The following is a 9097-nucleotide window of genomic DNA, read 5'->3' as shown; positions in this document are numbered from 1 at the left end:
GACTAGGGTTCACTCTCTCGAGTTGAACCTTTTATCGACCCACTCCCACTGGCCATCAATCTAGTGGTCTTAGTTTTACAACCTCTCTCTCGAGCAAGCTGAAAACATATAACTAAACTTGTATTGGTAACTACAAATTAATTAAATTCATCCACAACCACTAAACGAAATCACATTTAAACTACAAATAGACTATCAGCAAACAAGACCCAACAATTATCTTAACCCATATTCGCTAAATCACACACCAAGAATTGAGGTTTTTTAGCCACACATCAAGAGAGAGAAATTTATACCTAAATGATCTTGCATTCAAATGGGTATGAAGATTTAAGTCTTGTTACAACCTAAGAGTGAAGAATCCAAAAGACCCAAGTCCAATTCCTTGGAGATGAAACCCTCTTTCTCTTCAACTCTTCAAAACCCTCTCAAACTCAGACTAAAAATACTAAAAAGTACTATTCTATGTGAAAATTATAATAATTGTTCGACTTCTAAAACTACAACTCTAACTAGTCTTTATAGTTGTCACAGATTTGTGCTGCGTTAGTTCATTCCGCGAAGTTAGTCGGGATCGCCAAGCGTGTCGGCGATCCATCCTTTAGCCTGGTTTACGGCCCTTTTGCTTCGTCCTCGGTGTTTTATCGTTCTGGGGCATTAGGCGATAGGGAACTGCCTCGCTTATTTGTTCGGCGATTTGCCGACATCCTCTTTTCATCGCAGTTTTGACTTCTAGCATCGTCGTGTTTCGGTCTATTAGGCGATGAGGTACTGCTTCGCGTAACTACTCGGCGATACGCCGACTGCTCCTTTTTCCACAGATTTGATCCTTTTCTTCAGGGCTCAGCTCACTGGAACAAAATGCGAAGTAAGACCTTTCGGCGACTCGCCAAGTCGACTCAGTGATCCTCAGGCCTTCATTCCTTCGTTCTTCTCAGCCTTTTCGTTCCTTTTTGCGACGTAGTGTCCATGCTTTTCTTCAAACATCAAGTACATGAAACTTAAGGGTTTTCATAAGATATTGAGATAAAATAAGCATTTGAGGACACATTTTCAATTAAAATATAGCCCGAAATGAGTCCAATTTGTGGACTCATCAACACCCCTAACTTAAACTTTTGCTTGTCGTCAAGTAAAACTCAAGTTCAGCAGTTCAATAAGGATGTCTCAAATAGTGCTATACAAGATTCATTCATGGATGTACACAATAAATCTCATATTACTTATGCAAGGATCAACTGTGTACTCAAAGATTCAAGTTGTGACACACCATCACCGAAGATTCTCAAGCTCGCAGTACTTGCTTCAAATGCATGTTCAAACTCCACAAAAGCATTCTGATGCCCTCACATAAATGATGATTCCATTCTCACACTGTCACACACAAAGGTATTATCAATTAAAGTTCAGGAATCAGATACAACGCTCACTCTAACAAAGAGGAATACAATGCATTCTTTCACCCATAGGTTTTCCCGTATTTTCCAGTCAACATTCGTTTCAGCTTTCTTAGGATAAAAAAGGTCATTACAAGACTTGTAATGGGGCTGAGTGCAAAGGTAAGTCCATTTGGGCTTAGTGACTACGATCCTCATGAAATGTGGTATCTTTAACACTTCGTGGTCTTCTCCTTGATCTTTCTCTTTAGTGTTCATAAGTCATCCCATTATTCACCTTCCCATGGTGTGTTGGAAACCCAATTTCTTTTGTACTTTATTCCACAACTTTCTTTTTCATTTTTTTATATGGGGGTTTTCCATGTTTTGCAACACCATGGGCTTAGGGAGACTTTTCTTGCACTTCTTGATTTTCCCTTTTTCTTTTCACCACACCCCCAACTTAGGGTTTTGGTGTAAGTTGACTATTCACCAAACCACAAGTCAAGAGGATTATTGGTAGTGGATTAAGAAAGGTCTAGGTTTCATCGAGTTTCGACCAAAGGAAGGTAAGGTTCAAGGGGTGTTCAAGAGAGGTTCACACATTCACAAAAGGAGGTCACAAAAGAGGTATATGTCAAACTGGTTCACACTCTTCAAAATTTGCCTAAGATCATCTCAAGAGAAAGCCTCACATAATCGACTGGACCAACAGGGAATATTCTAGGTGTTGTCATGCATAGTTCAAAGTAAGCTTATCACACAAGACATCGACACTTAAGTCAAACAAGACTCCACACTTTTGCTAGTGTGCAATGGTCATCACAAGAGAATCAATTTGATGAATGGCTAATCACAATGAGATGCAAAGAGTTCACATATTGTCTATGCAACTTCATTTGGCCTCATCGTAACCGTACATTCATGTTCGTTCGATAGAGAGCACTATTCAAGTCATCGGTATTGATTGGAATCGAGACTCAAATTTTTGCAAAAGAACAGCCACATTCAAGAGCATATAGAGGGTGGCGAAAATGTGCGAAAAATTCAAAAATTTTCGGAAGGGTCCAAATAATTTTGCAATTTAATATAAATGGAGCTTATAAAAGGAGCCATAAGCTCAAACATTCACAGAAAAGCAGTATTTAACACAATTTTAAACAGAACAACCCAAATATAAACAAAATACTAACATCAAATAGCACACAAAGGTGGGCCTCACCCCACCACAAATAAAAGCAATTTGTCCTTATGCAATTAACACATAATCCAAAGGGTAAAATGAACAAAGACAGAGAGGGAAGTAAAGAGGGGATCCTGGCTAAGTAGTCGCTCCATCTGTTTGGGCATTAGTGCCCGATGTGCCAGCCTGGAACTTGATAATGGCCCCCAGAGCTTCTTCAGAGGATTCAACGGCATCTGACTTACTAAGATTATCCAAGTCATGAGCCGCCAGAAAGGAGTGGATAGCTATGAAGAGTCCACATCTCCATGAGGGAATAGTGGGGTCTCAGAGATTTGTTCTCTTGTTGGCACTGGACTTCTTGTCCTCATTATCTGTTTGGGAGGATTTGTTGCCTTTGTATTTTTCCTAAATTTTTTTTCTCTTGTTTGTCGGGGTGGCATATCTCTTCCAGCTACTTTCGGTTTAGCCATTTCTACAAGGCTTCGAGAAAAAGTTAGAAAGTATTCAGACAAAATCAAGGCAGTTCTATTGCAAAATCATTTCGCTGAACCAGTTGGCGAAGCACGCAGCTACTTCAGCTATTCGCCGAGTGTAGTGCATAAGGAATACAAGGGTGCAAACAAAGGGCGAACAAGAGGTCTTTCGGCGAGTCGCCGAATGCTTTTGGCGATCAAAGGCTTCTCGCCGAAAGTTACAGAACTACACATTACAATGGCATTAAAATAACGGCGAAATGGGTATATTAGGCGAACCACCGAGCAGTTTGGCGAGCTCGACTTAACTCGCCAAATGGCCCACGTGCCTAATTTCAACCCATCTTCTAGAATCCAACCCGACAACCCCCAAAAACAAAATTAAGTAATGCATAACTCAAATTAGGCTTAAACATAGTGACAATCTTGCACAACCCACAATTTTCATCCAATTTAAAATGTAACTTTCAGGAATTAACTATTTAACTTAGTACGGGCAAAAATTGCGAACCTAACGGGTAAACAAATATTCTAATCCTACAAGATAGGATCAGCACACATCATCAAAGTAATGTCATCGTATTTGAGCACAACTTTTGATATAAGGAATGTAGGGCTCATAAACCAACCTTGGATGCTGATTAAGATGCTACTGAGATGCTAGGCGGCAACGCAATCCAGATCCAAGTACAATTTAATAACCAAAACACAATAGAGATGCAACGATATCGAGAATAAAACTAGGTGCGAGTTTGCAAAGTTTGAAAATGAGGGAGAGCATATGAAATTGTAACTTTTAAACCTTTGTCTTGAAAAATCGTTCTGTTCTTGTCCACTCGGCGACATTAGTCGTGAACGCTGAACCATTCGGTGTCACGCTGAGCAATCACCTTTCTCGTCGAGTTTTACAGAATTCCCCCATTTAATGTGGAGATCCAAACGGCGATACAAAATGGGGTCACCGAGCTGATTGGCGACTCGCCAATCATTTCTTTGGGACCGCCGAGTTTTACATACCCCAAACCCAAACTGGGTTGGATCAAATGGCGGTGTGAGTTGGATCGCCTAATACTTTGGCGACTCGCAACCGACATTTCCCTCACCAATCTCTTTCTTTCCAAATGCTTCCCACATTTCGTTCTGCATAATTAATACACCATTATTTTATCAAAGCAACATACAACAATAAAGGGTTTTGGGTTGCCTCCCAAACAATGCCTTAGTTAATGTCGTGGCATGACCCAAGTCCACTTTCAAACCTCATTCTTGGGGTTAGCTATAGTATCACTCGGCAAACCCCCTTGCTGTCTCGAATTTAGGTGAGACGAGATATGACCCATCTTGGTTTCTAACTACTTAATTGAAACTGAATGGGAGGTGACGGTCTGGCTAAGGGTAGATACATCTTCTTTCATGCCTTTTAGCATTTTGTCTGACCCTTCAACTTTGTTGAGGATACATGAGAGCATTTCCTCAGACCTACCTCCTTCCGAATCCTTGGGTTTCTAGCGCTCATGGGGAGGCACATATCTATCCTTCTCCCCATCTTTCCAATTTGGATTACGGTCCCTCCATTCACGATCTCGATCCATCCAGCCTTCGTCTCTAGCCCAACCTTTATTACCACCCTGCCTTGGGTAATTTGAGCGGTAGCCACCGCCTTGGTTGGCTAGAAAATTTACCTCCCCGTTATACAAGGCTTAAAACTTCATCTCCTCAGGATTAGCACACCCGACCCCCACAACGTTGACACCACGGGCACCAGCCCCCATGACATCTTTGGATAAAATATTAAGCTGCATCATGATTTTGGCCATGTTCTGGTCTGTCTCATTGTCTTTTTCAATCTGCTCCTTGGATAGCTTGAAGGTGAGAGGGGAAACCTAGTCCTCACGAGTGTACCATGCTCTGTTGATGGTTGTTATGCCATCTAAAAGCTGGGCTGCTACTGCATATGGCTGCTGCATTAAGCCTCCCGATGAGAGTTGGTCGGCGACACCTTTGTTTACCAAGTCCAAACTCCGGTAGAAGTACTGAAGTAACACGTTATCAGGCAAGCCATGTGTTGGGCATTGTAGCACCAATTTTTTGAACCATAGCCAAGTCTCGTGCAAAGGCTCTCCTTCCAGACGCTTAAAGCTCTGGATGCTATCCTAAGTGACATCATCTTCGAGGGAGGGAAAAATCGCACTTGAAATGCGGTTACAATTCCTCCCAAGAAGTGATGGATTCTCGCGGAAACTCGGCTAGCCATTTGCACGCCTATCCCATCAACGAGAAAGGGAATAGCCTCAACCGAACTGACTCCTGGGAGATGTTTTTGAACGAGAATGGTCCGCACACATCTACAAAGTTTCAAAGATATTCGTGAGGATCTTCATGAGCCAGTCCGCTAAAAAGTCCCTTTAGTTGCAAGAGTTGCAACATGGTGCTCGTTATGTGGAACACTGCGTTTCCCTCGACTGGGGGTAAAAGAATGGCTCCAACTCTTCCTATGAGATGAGGATCATTGATGTTGGGCTCTTAGACATCGTTGAGATTACCGATGTCGTCTTAGTGGCCCACCTGGCAACTGTTGCTACCGTTAACACTCATGCTTTCTGAAATATTCACACAAGCAAATAAAACAAAATAAAAATTAGATGAGTAAACTACAACTAAGAAGAACAAAAATTCTAATATTCTAAGAATCCTCAATAACACCACTCCCCGGTAGCGGTGCCATTTTGATGTTTGCGTAATCAAGACACAACTTCCGATGCAAGTGTCTACGATCGTACAATAATTTAGTAACCCAACCAAGGGTTGGGATCGTGCCCAAGAGAGTGGTTTTGAGAATTAATAGAAAATAAAACTTAGTTCTAACTAGCTGTAGCTAAAGACATTATCGATTAAAACATTGTAAATTAAAGGGGGACACAAAAGTGTCAATTAACAATGGTTTTTTTTTTGGTCACAAGTAAGGTAAAAATAGAAAAATAAACAAGGGTTTCTAAGTAATGAGAGGGAATCCTTGGGATGTGACGGGAATACGGGTTAAGCTAGATTATTGGGTACATGCTTTTGATAGAAGATTCATAGAGTAATTGTGACTAGGCTAGACTTTAAGAGGGATAAACTCTCTCTCGAGAAACTTACCCCATTTCAAATGCGTTCCTCTCGGACACCAACTTGCCACAAGAAGACCATCCTATGCCTTAACGCACTCAGTCTCTCGAGCTGAGTGTGTGGAAATGGGACTAGGGTTCACTCTCTCGAGCTGAACCTCATGTCGACCCACTTACACTGGCCATCAATCTAGTGGTCTTAGTTTTATGACCTCTCTCTCGAGCAAGCCAAAAACACATAAGTAAACTTGTATTTGCAACTACAAATTCATTAAATTCATCCACAACCACTAAACAAAATCACATTTAAACTACAAATAGACTATCATCAAACAAGACCCAACAATTATCTTAACCCATATTCGCTAAATCACACCCCATGAATTGGGGTTTTTTAGCCACACATCAAGAGACAAAAATTTATACCTAAATGAGCTTGCATTCAATTGGGTCTGAAGATTTAAGTCTTGTTACAGGCTAAGAGTGAAGAATCCAAAAGACCTAAGTCCAAATCTTTGGAGATGAAACCCTCTTTTTCTTCAAGTCTTCAAAACCCTCTCAAACTCAGAGAAAAAAATACTAAAAAGTACTATTCTATGTGAAAATTATAATAATTGTTCAAATTCTAAAACTACAACTCTAACTAGTATTTATAGTTGTCACAGATTTGTGTTGCGTTAGGTCATTCGGCAAAGTTAGTCGGGATCACCGAGCGTGTCGGCGATCCACCCTTTAGCCTGGTTTACCACCCTTGTGCTTCATCCTCAACGTTTTATCGTTCTGGGGCATTAGGCGATAGGGAACTGCCTCGCTGATTTGTTTGGCGATTTGTTGACTTCATCTTTTCATCGCAGTTTTGACTTCTAGCATCGTCGTGTTTTGGTCTATTGGGCGATGAGGTACTGCTTTGCGTAACTACTCGGCGATGCGCCGACTGCTCCTTTTTTCGCAGATTTGATCCTTTTCTTCAGGGCTCAACACACTGGAACATAATGCGAAGTAAGACCTTTCGGCTACTCGCCAAGTGGGCTCGACGATCCTCAGGCCTTCATTCCTTCGTTCTTCTCAGCCTTTTCGTTCCTTTTTGCGACGTAGTGTCCATGCTTTCCTTAAACATCAAGTACATGAAACTTAAGGGTTTTCATCAGATATTGAGATAAAATAAGCATTTGAGGACACAATTTCTATTAAAATATAGCCCTAAATGAGTCCAATTTGTGGACTCATCAGGCACCACTCACAAAAGCAAAGCTCTATTCTCTTTTGCAATGTTTTCTAAAGCAAAGCACTCCTTGATTCTACGAAGGTCACTTTAGCGACTGGCCTTTGCAAAAGCGAGGCTTGCAGACACCAACAAACGCAACAAACTTTAAAACATCGAAACGACCATCGAGATTCGTATGGAACCCTGTACACACAAACCATATATGCAAACTGACTATACTAGACGTTCCGGACTCAATGGAACCATTGAAACACGAATCTAAGGTTTCCTTGATCGTACATCCGTGAAAGTCACAATAAACTAACATAACACCTAAAAAAGCTAAAACAAGCTCGAGACCTCTGCAAATTCATAAAGACCTCACCTAGGCCTAAAATCATCCCCAAAACCAATGAAAATCTCGAAATTCTGATCTAAGCATCTAAACCCTGAATGATGACCGAAGTCAACCTAAAGGCTAAAATCTCAACAATTCCCAACTTAGGATCTTAAATCCTTCAAAAGACTCTGAATCTGGAACCGACCACTCTCATAGAGCATATTTCCACATATTAGGATTGATGGAATCGATGGAATTTCATTGTGACACTCAAAACTCCAAAAGATACTGAAAACCACTTTTTAACAACTTAGCTTTAAAATTCAAAACTTACAAAAATTCGCAACTTTTAATTCAAAATTTGAAAGAAACTTTCAAAACTCAATCATAAAATACTCGGGGTAAAGATTGGGAGGGGTAAAATGGTAATTTAATAGAAATTTCCAAATATGACCAACCTGGTCATTACAATGCATTTATTCTTTATACTAATAAGAAGAAAATATATTGATAAATCACAAATCCTCATCATGAGATTGTTTCTTGGCATAAAACTCCTATATTCAGTTTGTTTTATTTAGAACCCCTTAAATTATTAGTGATTTTCATTATCTCTCTAAAGTTGGTTATTTTATAGTCTTTAACCTAGAAGATATCATCCTAAGAGTGTGAAATGCTCTTGCCTGCCGCATAGAGATTTTGTTCACTTGGCAGTTTTAAAAATAATTTTATTTTAATTTTTTTTAACCATTTAGATATTTTTGATGTTATCGTATAAAGATATCATATGGCTTAGTAATGAGATTTAGCCAATTTTTTTTATTTGATTTTACCGAAAATAAGAAATACATTGTTGTAATAGATATATATATATATATATATGATATAATAAGAATTATACATATGGAAGTTCATTATTCTGCAAAACCTTTTTATTTAACCAAAAAATAAAGGAGGTTTAACCAAATAATTTTTAATAGATTTAGCCCAAATACAAATGATTTGTGGCACATTTGCTTGTCATTCAAGGTAGGTTATAACTTACTATTCTTTAGAATTAGCATGGGTGTGAACTTATCACGTAATGCATGTTATGTGTAAGGAGGAAAATTGGGTTGATATAGTTACTGACATGATTTGATGTTGTGATACACGATTTTGGCTTTATGTAGATTAATGAATCGAGAATTGAAACTAATAACTTGTGCAATTTATGTTTATTTGTTGCATCTATATTCATCTTACACTGTGATATACATATACAATCATTATCCTAGGTTATATATATTTTGAAAGAGATGACTATTATAGTTGAAAGGAAAATGTTTCGGCCAAGGGATATATGGACCTCACGTGTCCCACATGGTTCTCGACTCCTAGATTGACATTGTGGCCAAGGTGTATAATGTTA

This window comes from Solanum tuberosum, unplaced genomic scaffold, assembly GCF_000226075.1.
Source record: "Solanum tuberosum cultivar DM 1-3 516 R44 unplaced genomic scaffold, SolTub_3.0 scf00370, whole genome shotgun sequence".
NCBI lineage: Eukaryota > Viridiplantae > Streptophyta > Magnoliopsida > Solanales > Solanaceae > Solanum > Solanum tuberosum.
The sequence above is the reverse complement of the archived record's forward strand: the minus strand, read 5'-3'. Positions refer to the sequence as shown.